The 15354-nt window shown below is 37.7% G+C and overlaps 1 long non-coding RNA gene across 8 annotated transcripts in view; it reads right to left on the bottom strand.

The window, feature by feature from the left end:
* Positions 1-439: 439 nt before the first annotated feature.
* LOC147601993 (uncharacterized) overlaps positions 440-15354 on the bottom strand; it is a 35199-nt gene continuing 20284 nt past the window's right edge. For 7 of the 8 annotated variants that reach the window (XR_015258553.1, XR_015258555.1, XR_015258548.1 and 4 more), the window contains 2 exons: positions 9972-10029; positions 8582-8696 (listed from right to left, as the gene is read on the bottom strand). This is a non-coding gene — a long non-coding RNA (uncharacterized LOC147601993). Of the gene's footprint in view, positions 816-8581; positions 8697-9971; positions 10030-15354 lie in introns of those variants that run through there. The other variant, XR_015258550.1, reaches the window with a different exon arrangement.

Genomic DNA, 15354 nt, shown 5'->3' with positions numbered 1-15354 from the left:
TAACAGCTCTGCTGACTGCACACTTGGTCCCACAGCTTGGTCCTGGCTCTGTTGCCGCCCCCCAGCTCCATCCTGCCCTGGGGCATCAGGGGACGGGAACCAACATGGACAGCAGTACGACTGCTGCACAGCTGTACTGCACTGAGTTTATGTTCCTCTTGACCTGTTGAACCTTTAACCTGGCTCCATCTGAGGCTTGAGAGAGCAGTGAGATCGTCTTCCTAACATGCAAAGGCAGACTCAGAACCATGGTGTATGTGTTGGGAAATCTAATGGTGCTGCCAGGTCAAAAAAGCTTTATCATGCTCCCCTCAACACTTATATTGATATTGCCAGCAACTTCCCATCACATGGCTGAGTACTGCAAGAAAATTACTACAGCAATCTTGTTAGATGCCATACAAGCATAACGCTATGCCAGTGTCCCATAGACCCACCTTTTATTTAAAGCTCCATCATGCCTGTTGATGACTTTACCGATGTGCTCCAGACAACTGTGACAACGATTGACAATGTCTCAATTTAAAACAAACTGGCAGCGCTCGCCTGGCTTCTTGTGCTACCCCTTCCTAGCAGACAGCCCCTGAACACCCAGTGGTCCTGGGGGTTTCACTGAGCCTGGACTTGCTAGTGAGTCCTGCAGGCGCTGGAAGTAGTGGCATCAGTACTCGCCCTCAGGCACTCAAGTAACCAGTGGATCCTGAGCGAGGTATCACAAAGCTACGATCAAGTCTATTCCTCTCGTTCACAGATTGCATACATGAGACAGTGGGAGCCACTGCTTGTGCTTGTTCTTTGTTGTGTATTTCAGGTGCCTGAAAGTAAATCACCAAGACACACTTTCTAATATATGAAAAGCTGGAAAGAGATAGTTATAAATGTATATATATATATACACAAAGTGCCAAAATTAGATACACATATAGGTAGCTGAAACTTGAACTTTAACACCATGAAATTTTTTTTTCACTTCTGGCACATTTTCAGTCCTTTTCAGACTTGACCTTCCAGTTTTGGATATACTAAAGCAAAGTAAAGCAGGTAGAAATTCAGTGAAGTGCCCACATCATCTTTCCCTCCCCTCTACACTCTAGTATTAAATGTGTACACTGCAGCATTAAATGTAATGACTGATTGGTTTTGGAAGCATTGGTAGCATCTATCCTCCACCTGCTGGTACCGTTTCAGAGACAATTTCTGTGCTGTAAGCATTTTTAAATAGTTCCTGATACATGAGAACAGAATGGACTCAAAATGTAGACAGTTAAAAATGTATGAAAAGGGAGTTGTCTTCATATGTAAAATTCACTTATCAAAACATCAGGAATGTAGGAAAGGCATTTCTCAAGTAACTGTAGTAGTGTATATATATAGGTAAAAGTATAATTTTCAATGTAAATGAGGAAAGCAAACCTACTGGTAGTCTCAAGCTTATTCTCTGATAACTGGAAATCCATTTTCATTTAGATAATGTCAATTACTTGTTAATATCCCATTAATATTTGGAGAACAGAACCAGAATGAGGGGCAAATACATTTTTCTCAGGATTCTTCATTATTACTTTCATCTAATAGAAACTATCTATTGACAAAAAGAAAGGATGATTCAGAAACCAAGAACAGTTTATACTGCATCTATCTTAAAAGACAGAACCATTGGGTGACTATATGAAACAAATATCATTCTTTGTTATTAATTTCTTCCTATGCTAGTGTCCACATCATGTGGACAATCTATTACTGCTTTTTGTCTAACTGCCACCTGTATCGGCAGTGTCAGTGGAAAGATATTAAAATGAATGAACTTAGGGACTAAACAAGTCTGTCTCCAGTTCAGATTTAAGGCATATTGGCAAGGTAACGTGGGTAAACTCCCAAATAGATGATATGTCTGTCATGTGAGGAAAAAACTAGAAGATCTGAATTTCAGAGCAGCATTTGGGGCAATTTTTAGGCAGTTAGGTATAGAATTGCAACCATTCAGGGAGATTTTTTTTTTCCATGGAAATACAGATCCACGATCAGGTTATCTTACCTACAGTGAGACTGATTTATTCTCCTCTGTATGTGGATTTTGAGCTATGTGATTCCACTAGGTTATTAGGATTCCCCAAGACCTCTCAACCTTTCTGATGTTTCCAGACATCTGGAATCTTGGATGAAGTAGGGTGAAACCTGCCCAAGCAAAACTTATAGTGGGAAAATCACCAAGACCAGGGAAACCCAGACATCTACTAGCCTTATTAAAGTTGTTTTTTCTTCAGAATGTTTCTGGTCAGATACTCTGGTAAGAAAACATATATGTGAGATTACATTTGCGGGTAACTTGTATTGTTTCAAACCTGTATTATTTTAAAAAGAAAACACCTCTCTACATCAAGTTAACACGTGTTGCCTGTATTTTAAACTCCTCTGTATTAGCCATAATTGAAAAAGTCTTGTCTCTGAGTTTAACTTTTTTTTTTTATGTTTATGGTCAAAAGAAAGCCAAAAGCATAGTTATTTTCCTAATATGTTTTGTTACTCTACCCTTCTGTCAAAATTTATAATTCACATTCATTTTAAATAGCAAAAATTAAAGAAATACGCATTCATGTGACTGAAAGAACATAAAAACTTCCATTACCCATGATTTCCAGCTAGGAGAGATGGCAATCTACAAAACAAAGTGACGATGATGTGAGACTTCATTTCACATATTGAGAACGTTCAATGAATAGCTTAGCAGAGAAGTACTTTTACATCTCTTTAGCTATGTGCTCTTGCAATGAATTTTGATTAATATTTCTGTGGTAACTACAAAAAGCAAGTACTAAGGAAAAGTCTGTAAGGTGTGTTTAGCTACATTAATGCAGTGGCACTGCAATAAATGAGAAGAATCAGACTGAAAAATACAAGTTGACATGAAATAGTATTTAGACTGTGCAGTGATCAATCATATTTGCTTCAATACAACTTACATTTGGCCCATATTTATTTGACAAGTTCTGTGAGTAACTTACTTGTCATACGCAAGCGGTGTCGGGTTAAAGCAATGACCCTCTGCTGCTGGACCAGGCACAGGGGCTGCTGGGGTCGGTGTGGGAGCTGGAACTGGTGGGTACTGCCACCCCCAGCACTGTGGTGCTCATGCACGCAACTCCACCTGCTCGCTTACCATGGCAGTGGCTGCCTCCCTTTGCTGCATCATTGCTGGCAGTGTTTTATGCCTTTTATTTTACTCTAGCAAGTCAACAAAGACAGGCTTAAAGACTGGACAAAACCTGACTCTACATGTAAGACATGTAAAGCAGAATTAGGCAGTTCTGTCAGTGGCCTCTAATTGGGTCCACTTATCAGCCAAATAGTAAGCAAGTGACATGCCGTGGGCAACGTTTTACTGTTGGCTTTGGTTTTAGCTTTTTAATATACACTGGCATGAAGCACGCCAGAAGACCTTACAGTCTGCCAGACTGGGAATTACTGATCTAATGGTTATAGCAGAGATTTGAGAAACAGGACATCTGGTGCTTCTTCCTACTATTTTTGCTGGCTTTCTGTATGACCTTAAGTAGATCACTTCCCTCCTCTCTGTCTTAATTAACTCACCATCTATATTACAAAGATATTAATTCCTACACATCTTGGCCTAAATATCAATTACTGTTATTATGCTGTGGCTTCATATGAATGTGCATTTTATAAAAAAAGGGATATTTCATAAATAAAATCATTTTAATGCCTTTCTTTTGTTTTGCACTATGTCAGTTAGATGCTCTCTTCAAATCTGAACATGGTTGATTGTCTCCTATATCTTAAATGATTCTTCTGTCTGACTTAATCAAAAAGAGTTGTTTCAATGATGATTGGAACTCCTTCATTTGTCTCTAATATGACCTTTTTAAGATTGGAAAAGCTGTTAGTCCCTCTTCCGTGCAATCAAACAACCTTTATCTGCCATTTGGCATCACAAGTAGCAGTTTTCTTTATGCCCAGAATGCACCCAGATGCTTTCGGTAGATGAACGGAGATTTTATCCTTTTCCTCCACTTTCTCTGCTTCATTTTCACTGAATGAATGGGTGGGATATGCCCATATTCTCATAGAATGGGATGTTATAATGCCTGAACTTTATCCTTTGTAGTTCCAAGTGATTGGATCATTTCTTCTCTTCTAGTAAAATTGGACAGTGTACTCAGTTTTTCATAAAACCATGTTACAGACTGGCAAATAAACTACAGGATGCTTAATTTTTTTTCCTATTTCAAAGTGACAAGATCATCAGAAAGTCAGTAAAGAGAGTTTTCAAGGGGGTTAAGAACATTTTTCAGACTGTTTCTTCAGGAAGATAAAAGTAACACCCATTTTTTTCATTTGGCTGTGGGTGGCCAATTACGAAGATCTGTCTTTGGATGAAAGAACTAGGGAGTGTGAGGCACCTGCCTACTTGAATCCACTTCATACAGAAATATTTTGCACTATGTGGATCCTTGGCCCAGCTAGCTGTTTGCTAGCTGAGCAAGTATCCAAGTGTCAGCCAGTGAGCAGGGTGGGATGCCGGTGCTCCTGAGTCCAGACACTTACCATCTGCCTAAATAACAGCAAAATTCTCTAGCTTGAGTCCGAGACTGTTGCAACAAAATCACAGACTCCATGGATGGTGTTCTGGAGACCTTTATTGTTAGTCAGCATTAGTCTTTTATAGTCTATGTAGGTTACACGTGAAGTGCACGCACTTAATCATCTAATTTGATTGGTAGCAATATACTGTTCACACGCCTTAAGCTTCATTTGGATTGGTTATAGATTTTTAGTTGTCTTTACTATTTTTGCCTTTGATATTTACTTATCTTGTTCTAATTGCTGGGGGTTTTTTTTTGTTATTGAGCAAGTGGTGTTCAAGGACATAGCTCAAATTCTTCAATATCAGACAGCTGTGCTGCACTCTCTGTTCCCACACGAGACACAGGTTTAAACCTCAGAAGTGTTCTCAGACCTTGCAGGAATTGAACACTGTAGCAGAAAGTAGCTGGAAAGAGACACTGACTTGGCATGTGTCTCAACATACAGGGCAGGACCTCCTTAAGATGCTGCAATTGGTGTAATTTGAAACAGGACTCTGAAGCCAAATCCTCCACATCTAATGTGGGAACATCCTGACCACTACGCTTCTCAAAAAGGAGGTGGAGCTTCCTCAGTATTTCCTGTTAAGGCCTTTAAATGCTGTATTAAGTAACTAAATGTGAGTTAGGAGAAAGGTTAAGAGGGGAAGAAGCAAGAACATTCCCCTGGGACACAGGAAACTTATATTCATGTACCTGTTCCAAAGAATGCTTAATTATTTATATGAAATGCAGGTCACTTGTTAGAGACTAAGTTTCACCTAATAACTATCAGATAAACATACCAAAAGTGGGAAGACTGAGAAGGAGACAAATCCATTGCTGTTGTCACTTCAGCCCCTGTGATACCTCATCTGCTTGTTTGGTAGGTGATTTCCTCTTGATAAAATAAATGATGAAAAATAAGTCATGTCATATTACCCATTTAAGCTGGAAATTATTTCTCCCCACCCCCTTTTTGAAACAAAGTAGAATGTTATTGGTATTGTATGGCAGGACAGCAGGAGCTGTGATCTGGTAAACTAATTTCATTCCTCTAATTTAGATTTAGTTGCAACCCCTTATTGTGGAACCGGCACTCCCAGTGCGTAATCAGCGAAAGATGGTTCACCTTTGAGTTTATACCAGTATGGCTTAGGCTGAGTAAATGCTAGGTGTGCAGAGTATCATCTAATTGTCTAGTTTTCCCTACAGGGGTCTATCCCTGTTAGGCAAACGCTGTGCCAGCCCAGTAATGGCTTGAACCTAACCTGGGTAATAAGTGCACATGAAATTTAGTAGCTCAGCTAAACCCAAAGCTTTTGACAATCAAATGGTTAACCCTTTCACAGATCTGTTTCTTGGGAATTGAATAAATGAGGGTATTGTAATGTAAAGAACATTTGTTGGCTGAAGGCCACCATGAGGGAGATTAGTGGGGGGTATTAAAGATGAAATTATAAAGTCTCAGTGAAAGAGATTCAGTTGAATTCAATGATAAATGACAGTGAAAGGAAGAGAGGGATATTTCTGAGACGAGCTGTATTTCCCTAAAGAAAAATACTTGTGAGATCAGATTTTTAAGGAGTATTCTTTTTTTTTATTATTGAAAAGGTTAGATTATATCATTTTTGAGAGCTCTGTTCTACTGAATGTAATCAAAATTGACATGAAGTGTTTTAAGTTTGTTGATAATTCCATACTATTCTGACCCACTTTATCTGAATATCTTAAAATTCAATTTCACTTGTAGAAGGTATTCTCATATTATCCTGCTATATAGGCTACAAAAGGCTGGTAAATCCATAGATGTTCACAACCACTCATGCAGAAATGAAATATTTAACTACAAGGGTATCTTGTATTTCAGAAGTTATTTGCTGACACTTCATTCTCTGATCTTTGTAGTCCATACAAAATGATTTGCACATAAGAAATATAAGCAAATGCTTCACAAATTGACTTTTTGAATATTTTGTTACTACTGCTAATAGATTCTATTAAGTGCTTTCTGTTCAAAAATGTTTCAAATGTTGTGGGTTTTTTTTATAATTTAAAAGCACATTGCGTGTATTAATCCTCTTAAAAGATTCCTCGTTTTTCCTCAACAAAAACAATAAGAGGATAGGGGTGCACATTCTCATAACAAGACATATGAAAGCTGATGTGTATTTATTATGCTTATTAACTTAACTTTTGTTAAAAGAATGGCTAATTATAATGCTTTTATTATAAGAAAAAACCCTTTCATATTTTATGTAAATCTAAACAGGTAGAAGTCACTGATTTTTTGCTTAGTTTGAGTGGTTATTAATATAGAAATCTAACTAATCTTCCTCCTTTAACATTTAGAACAAATTACAGTGCACATCTCATCGAGTAAAAATGCAGCCTCATGTCATTCTAAATCACATTAAGAATCAGTTGAAGTTGGGGAGGTGGATGTCGAACTGTCAGATTTTAGAAAGAGTGGAAAAACTTGAGATCAGATTTTCAGCCTACAAATTCAGATGGAAGAATTTAATCAGCCACTTTCCGTGTGCTTCACTGACTATCAGAAGTTCTGTCTGTCACATACAGATGTGGATGTGAATGTTTGATGTGTGTTTCCCAGCTCTACCTAATTGGATAACTACAGAATTGGTATTAGAATAGAGTGCTAGTAGTCAGACCTGCAAACTGGACAACAGCCAAATTTGGAATGGGAAAATGTACATTTTCAGTGTCCCTTCTGTGTCAATAAACTGATTAAAAATGTTAGCACTGAATTGACTTTTTTTTTTGCATTGGATTTTAGGATTTGATTTCTACTACAGGAAATAGGTTTCTGTTGTTTGTTTGAAAGCATAACTCTTCAATTTTCACATATATTAAACAGCCCTTATTTTTATTACATGCACCCTAGAATGGAAGGAGAAGAGAATGACCCTTAGCAAATTGTAAGAAATGACTAAGAACCACCTCACCCCAAAAATTTCTGTTCTTAGTCACATGCCCTGGTAACCCATAGGGGACCTCAAAGTTTTACTAGCCAGTGTCATGGATGGAAATGAGAACATCACAAATTTTGCCTCTGTAAAACACTTTCTCAGCCTGCCTCTCGTGCTATGCAAAGGCTATTACCGCATCCAACTCGGCAAACAGACTGTCCTTTATCGTGTGTGCGATAGCATTAGCATCACAGACAGTGTTCATTTTCTTGCCGTTCCCCGCTACAGGACATGTAGAAAAAAGATTCGTGATCGGAGCAGACACTGTTCAGCGGGATTTGAGCGTTGACAGAGCAGGCTGAATAGTAACATACGTTTCAAACATTATATTGTAAAATTCCTGTAACACATCTGGTCAGTGCTGTTGCGAGAAGTCATAGCCTGACTCCACTGGGCACACCGTTTTGCCTCAGTTCAGTTACTTGCATTTAAATACAGCCTAGGCAGAATGGAAAGGCAGTGAGATTTTTGAATAATTTGCTGGAGGGCTTAAAATATCTTAGTAGAACAAGACAACTATCTAAAAAAAAAAATAAATTCTCCTGGGTAGCAGATTCATGGCTTCATGACTAATTTGAGATGGCATAATTTTAGAGATACTAAGAAATCCTATGACGAGGACAGAGCTGCTGCATCCTAAGATTTCAACCTACTGTCGTAATGTGAGGGTATAAGGACTCTAGAAAGGGCACAATACTTGTCAATTAAATTAAAAGTGCCAGAGTGGTTGTCCATGTTGCTGAGTTCCTGAAATGGCAACATGTCTTGTTTTGTTTCAGATGTTACCAAAATCCATACTTTCAGCTTTGGACTGTTTCACAGTCTCTATGGGTAGATACATTTTAAATACAATTATTAAGTAAAGGAGGTGATTAATTGATTTCTGGCTCCTATGTGGTTTTGGGTAGAATTTAAAGTTTGGGGTTATACAACCTTAAACAGTTTGAAAATAAATTATTTATGAGGATTTTATCTCTCTGCAAGATACAGTGCCAAAATTGCAATTGGAAAGATGCTTAAAGTGAAGTTTATTCATATGAACAGGGGATCTGGTACTTGGTGTTCTTCAAAGTAGTTGTTCAAACTGGCTTGTTGCCTTGGTCCGAAATAGTCCAAGTAGATCAGTCTACAGGAAACACAGGAAGACCACATCGTATTTAGGTTCTGAGGAAGGCAAATTATAATGTGGAACAGCACTTTACAGTACGATAGAAAACTGGTAGGATTTTTTTGGTGGGTTTTTTTTTCCCTTTTTTTTTTAAAAAAAAAAAGTATGGTATGAATTATTGACTTCCTTATACTTGTTTTGGAGGAAACACCTAAAGAACTTTTCTTTCGAGATCAAACCAAAAAAGATAAAGAGATGTCTAAGTTAGGTGAGGCGCTCAAGTTAATATATTTAGAAGTGAATTTATTAAGGGAGGAGGCAGTAAGGGGGTTGTAAGCCCTCTCCCCACATTTAGTGCTCTTAGGTACGACATGTACAATGGCATGGCCGCTTTGCTGTGTTGTCCCAGCGTGTCCTCTCCATCCACGTACTCCTCCTTCTCAAGCACACTCTGCCTGCATTTTGAACATACTCACACTTTACTAGTTGTAAAACTAAATAAACAAAGAATGAGGCTTTTTAGGAATTTTCTGGAAATCCAAAGTGTTCCAAATTCTTAACTGTAATATCATTTGAGAGTAGAGTGTGCCTTATTAAACTACTGATATTACAAAGCATGTCTGAAATCTTGATACTGAGGCCTTCCAAGATACATCTATATTTATACTGCATAATAATAACAATGATTTAAAAATAATATTCAGCTGCACTGAAATGCTCCCTCTCTGGCAAACAAATCTTGGGTTTCTGTTGGATTATTACTGTTGTTCTAGGGGCTAAATGGGTTGAATGTATTCTTTTACTGTCTTACCAACCACCAGGACACAGCAATGCCAGATGGTGGGGGTTTATAGACAGCACTTTATGTACATTAAAAAATATTTAATGACACTCTAATCGTGTTAAAGAGTAGCCTGGATTTAGAAATAATGTCTCAGCCACCAATCACCTGCAAACAATGAATAACCCCTGAGAAAGAGTGCCAGAAAAAACAAGAGATTGTGTATACCTTCCTGGAATTATGAACAGATTTCTGACTTGATGGAAATTCAAGTAGTGTTGAAAGTTGAGGAAAGGAAAGGTGTAGAAGGGCCATATATATAATAACCCAGAAACACAGCTATATTATTAGGACAGAAATGTTTAAGTTTAGCATGACAAGAAGTGTGAAGAAATTGAGTTGAAGTGTAGCTAGATATGGAGATAGAGTCTCATTGAAATTTTTCACCTCATGCCTGGAAAAGGTCTTTAGAAAGTTTAAGTAAGAAGAAAATGACACAAATATTATAGTACCTGAGTCATGCCAGATTTGAAGATGACAGTTTCCTGTCTTCTGAAAGTGTTAGAGATCCTGAAATTATAACTAAAAAACCGAGTGCAGAAAAATAAAGACAGTAGAGTAAGGATAAGTACATGGGATGCAAAAAATTAGACAGTCAATTATTTTTTAAAAGTTGTTCATGTACAACCTGTTTACACTCTAACAGAGAGAGCTCATCAATCATTAAAATCGCTTCACGCTTCCCAAAGTAAGAGCCTGTTTTCATTACTTGTAATTTTGCCAAGCCTGAAACATCTGTTCTAAAATTTCCCACACAGACTGAATTTTTGGAAAATTTCAATCCCAATAGATAAGTTTCTTCCAAGAACAAGATTAGACAGAAAAATGTGATGATTTATCCAGGACCACAATGGAAAATTGAAAGAGATAAACTAAGCCTGCACCTTAGAAATTGTAGCATAATGTCTTGGTCACAAGGTAGCTCTTCTTTACAAATCATCATGATATTTCTGTTTCATCATTCAACGTGATTTACTAAAATTCTGTGTCCCTGTAGGGAAGCGCTTGCCAAAGTTATTGTTTTATATTAACCCTTTCACACTTTAAACAGGATAGTCACTTAAAATTGCACGAGTATAAAACTAAGTAGCTATGGTATCTCTTGGTTGCAATACATTGCTAGTTATCAGGATGTGATAATGTGAAAGCTAGAAAGGAGTGAACTGATCTGGAAGATTTTTTCATCTGTGTATATCACATTATTATTAATTACCACAAATAATACAAATGCAGTTTCAATTGTACAGGGCTGGAAAAAATAGAAACTTTGTCAGAACATGATAGACCTGCAGAAGTGGGGAGGTTTTATTTTTCTCAAAAGAACGTTAGTTACACCAAGAGATTTCAGTTCAGTTGTCAAAAGAGCCATCTAGAGTTCATTGTTAATAGCATTGGAGAGGAGATATATGTAAAAACCAAATTTAGTCCCCTCTTTTAGGAGGGAACCTGGATCACGAGCCCAGCTTCACACTTTGGGCCTATTTCCATAAAATTCAGAGGGGTTTAGTTCAACATACGCTGTTTAAGATGCATGTAATTCAAATAGCCTTCCGTAGAGAGTCTTCAGTGCATTCATCCTTCCACAAAGAGGTTCTCCATAAAAGCTCTTTCTTTCAAGCCCGATAGCTCCTGCACATGAATAACTTTCACCATAGGAACTCACTGAGGCAGCAAACCCTGAACTTAGTGTCTTTTCAGAAATAACAGGCTCTTGGAACAATCTTCTCTTAGCTCCCTTCAGAAGCAATTAACTGCTTCAAGTACACCTGGAGCTTATTAAGCCTGGGAGAGGCCTTAAAGCTACAGTTCACATTTCACTTCAGCCTGGTAAGAAATCAAATAAAAGGGTGATTTTAAGAAGGCAGGTAATGCTTATTCCATATTTCTGGCAAGCAAAATATTCTATAGAAGGTGCTTGCTTCCTTTGGCAAGAGAAACCCCATTTCCAGCCTAAGAAGCTTCATATTGTATGAATATTTCATTTCCCTTCACTTTAACTGGAGAAAAAGTACACTAGGACATTTTAAGGGCTTTTCTCAGTTTCCAGCTGTGTGATCTATACAGCCACATAAAGATCTAGATCTACGGCATCTGCTAAGACTGCCTGCTTTCAGAAATGACATAGGTGTAGCTATGGTCACCAGCTTGTTGGGACTTTGAGATGGCTGATTACGGGACCTCAGTATCAAGCTATTAAGAGATAATGATACTTGATAATATACGCTAATTTAAACCACTAAATTAATGACAGCTGTGTCACTGTAAATATTCCTTTTTTGGCTTTGAGTCAAAGTCAGCACAAGGGTGATTTGGAGAAAAATCAAATAAAATTATTTAGTAAGCTCTGTTTGGAAAATGCATATTCATTCTCTGCTGAAATTTATGTCTCTCAGACTATACCAATTCACAAAGGGTGGCCTTACGTGGATGTGAATTTTCCCTTCTCTGAGAAAATAAATACAGATCAAAATTTTTTTGGAGAACTGAAAAGCAATTAAAGAACATCTAGGATACTAGCTTTCTTTTAAAACTAGGATAACATTTTTGGATGGTCCAAAGTCCTGATGGTCAAAGAGGACAATAAATGGCAGGAGTAAGTGCATCTGAGTATCTGGCATCGAACAGACACATTTCATAGTCTGATCACACCAATGACATCCCTGTCACATTTGATCACAGTCTAGGTAAAATCACAAAGATGTGGACAAGATAACCCTGAAAGAAACTTTTTGCTTCGGTAAAACTGCACGGATGTGAGACAGATAGAGTCCATCTAACTGGGATCTAGCAGAAAGAGTAAAATACTGATTTCTAATATGAAAGAGTAAAGACGTAAATGTAAGCATAATGCATTTCAGAGTTAATGTGCCAAATCAATGTGGTTGACTTTATTAGCTAATAGAGGCTGTAGATAGCAGATAAACTCCTTCCTGGAAGATGGATGAGAACTGACTTGCATTTCACTTTTGTTCCATAGCTTGCCTTGCAACTAGCAAGGAGTGTTTATACCTGCTTAAAGAGTAGTGATGTTTAGCTGGTGGTTAAAGGCTCCACATAAGGTCCAGATGATGTTCTGTGAAGTGGAAAATAATGCATGATTGAGGAGCCAAGGACATACAGATATATTTGAAATTTGGATAGATAGCCTTTCATCTGGCATTCCCTAATATGTGAATCCTATCTGAAACAGTGGCTATTCAGCTTTAATGTTCTTTGAACATATTTTAAATAGGCACAATATAAATGATATTCCCTTAAACTGGCACTTCTCCTGGGACTCACATGCCTTAGAGCATTTTTAATAACTTACATTACATGAATGTAATGGAAAACTCTCTATTGTTCTTCCACTGGCCAAGGAGCATTTACCTTAATAAGAGTACCAGGATGTTTTGTGACTCTCTCTCCCAAAAAGCAGCTCCAACAGTCTGAGAACAGAATGAAAGACTAGGCTGACCATGGCACTGGTCCTAGGTAATCCATCAGACTGGGCAAAGACGTAACAATATACACATAAGTGTAGACTAAATAAAAATATCAACCTACCTCAAAGTGAGACTTCCACCTGCGTTCCTGTTATCAGTAACTCTTCCAAGGTTGGCAAGAGATTGATTGCCCTTGTATGTAATCACCGTATGATTTCAGCACACTCAGGAGAAAACACAGTCAGTTTGGGAACACTGGTGAGAGTGAGGACGTGGGTCTCAAAAGAAAGGAATGGCAAATTTGGGAGGTTATTCTCAGAGCACAACTGGTAGCTTGACAAGTACCATCAGGCTGGTATTTAGATGTTTTCTGTTCTCATCTGTTTATCTGGTGTTTTGATAAGAAGCTGAGCACTGCCATAATGAAAGTGTCCTGGAAGCAGTGCTATGCTGACTCTTATTTATAACTGCTTATTTATATATTACATCCTAAATTTAGAAAGTATTTTTTAGTGGTGGTAGTGGGTGTTGATTGCATTGATCCTTGTTACTGTTTTTTTCTTATTTCAGCTGAATTGGTCATGGCATTAATGGTGGGTAACAGTCTGGGGGTTTTTTTGTTTGTATGGCAGAGGACCCATTATAATGTAAATTCAAACAAGGTAATAATAATAAGTAAATATAAATAGATAATAATTTCATACATTTTTTTTTGTTTCTGATTTACTAGTTAGATAATTTTTGAGACTTACTGTAGCATTAAAAGTTCACTGTTATAACAGGAATACAGTATAATACTTAGAAGTAGGATTGGAAAAGAGAAGTTGTATAGGAAAAAGAATGCTAGGTGAATAGCACAAGAGAAATAAGAGAAACTAGAAGAAAAATATTTTAGAGGCCTGCAAATTCATTTCACTATGGCTTTGTGAAAATTGCATATTTTTGTGGGATTCTGTATTTTACAATTGAGACAGAAAGTGAGAGTCTACATATTTAACAATTAACTTTATAAAATTATAACTTTGAAGTGAACTTTTCCTTTTGGATGTGTTCAACTACAGTAATTCCTAGAAAGAAATTATGAAAGACCTTTGTGTTCAACTATACCAATCAGTTTACATTTTCTAGGTAATGTTTCTTTCTTTTTGTATTAGGTTTGCTGGAGTCCTTCTCCCTGGCTCCTTCAGATTAGGTTATTTCTATTTTTTAAGGAGACTTTAGCAGAAGAGAGGAAAGCAGTTTAGATCCAGCCTCTGTGAAAGTAGTTTCATTCAGTAAGAAGTTATCTTCTTTTAGCTTGCATTTTGGTACTTATGCCAGGAAGGAAAAGGATTCGGTACTAGGCTTTGAAGATTATTGCTTTCATTTTGTCTGTTTCATGCAATGTTTTGTAGCTATCTTGAAAAAAAATCTTATACAAAATAAAATTGTTTTGGCACTTATTCTGGATGTTGGTTTCATATCTAAGAGCATCTAGCAGACACTCTTTCAGTACCAATGGATTTATCACCAGTCTTAAGCTTTAACGCGTCCAGAAGATGCTCTCCAGATAAGTCTTCAGGCCCTGCTTCTGCAATTAGATCCACTTGGGTGAAATAATGTAAAGGCCCATGCACTTCAAATAACGTGCAGGTACCTAATGTTTTCAGGTCAAAATTTAGATCTTCAAAGCCATTACTCTACTGCTATTGTATGAGTCCAAGGTGATGTCTACACTTGACATACATTTCTGGATATCACAACCACAGTCCTGGTGGTGCCAAACAGGCCAACGGTTAAATACCTGAAGATTTCACAAATTCACCTTTTTGCCTCTTACATCTAATCATGCAGAAATCTTCAAATCATACTTATTGTATAATTCCTTGCATGAAAAAGACCTACAAAGATTTCGGTTTTGCTCCCAGTCGCTCTAGTCACTGCACCACAAGGGAATGCTCTCCAAATACCTGAGAGACGGAGTCAGTCAGAGGTGGGATTTGAGCGTGGGTCTCCTGCAGTCCCAGGTGAATTCTCTGGTTGGGTCTACTGGCTGTAACACCTACACTCTCTAACTTATTATTCCCAACTCTATGCTGTTGTCGTGGGGATTAACCTGCGTTAAGCACCTGAAATCAGAAGAGAGTTCACATCTGAGAACCTCAGCAGGGAAAAGAGTCAATCACTGCCCACCCAGAAGATGGGTGGCTCCTTGCCTGGGAGTGCTGATAGATATCCTTCTACCCATTTCCCTGGCTTTGGAGGATGTTATTCTCACAAGCCTATTTCTTTGGAAGCTTCAAGGCAGTAGAAGCCCGTGTGCTTGTCGCGGGGTTACAGATTCCACCAAGCAGCAGGGTAATTAGGTTCAACATTGCAACAATTTACTTTGAAGTCCATTATGTGGACATAGCCTTGTTAGTTTATCTCT

Source organism: Chlamydotis macqueenii, chromosome 1 (assembly GCF_036417535.1).
Source record: "Chlamydotis macqueenii isolate bChlMac1 chromosome 1, bChlMac1.mat, whole genome shotgun sequence".
NCBI lineage: Eukaryota > Metazoa > Chordata > Aves > Otidiformes > Otididae > Chlamydotis > Chlamydotis macqueenii.
Note: the sequence above shows the minus strand (reverse complement) of the source record. Positions and strands in the feature narration are given on the sequence as shown.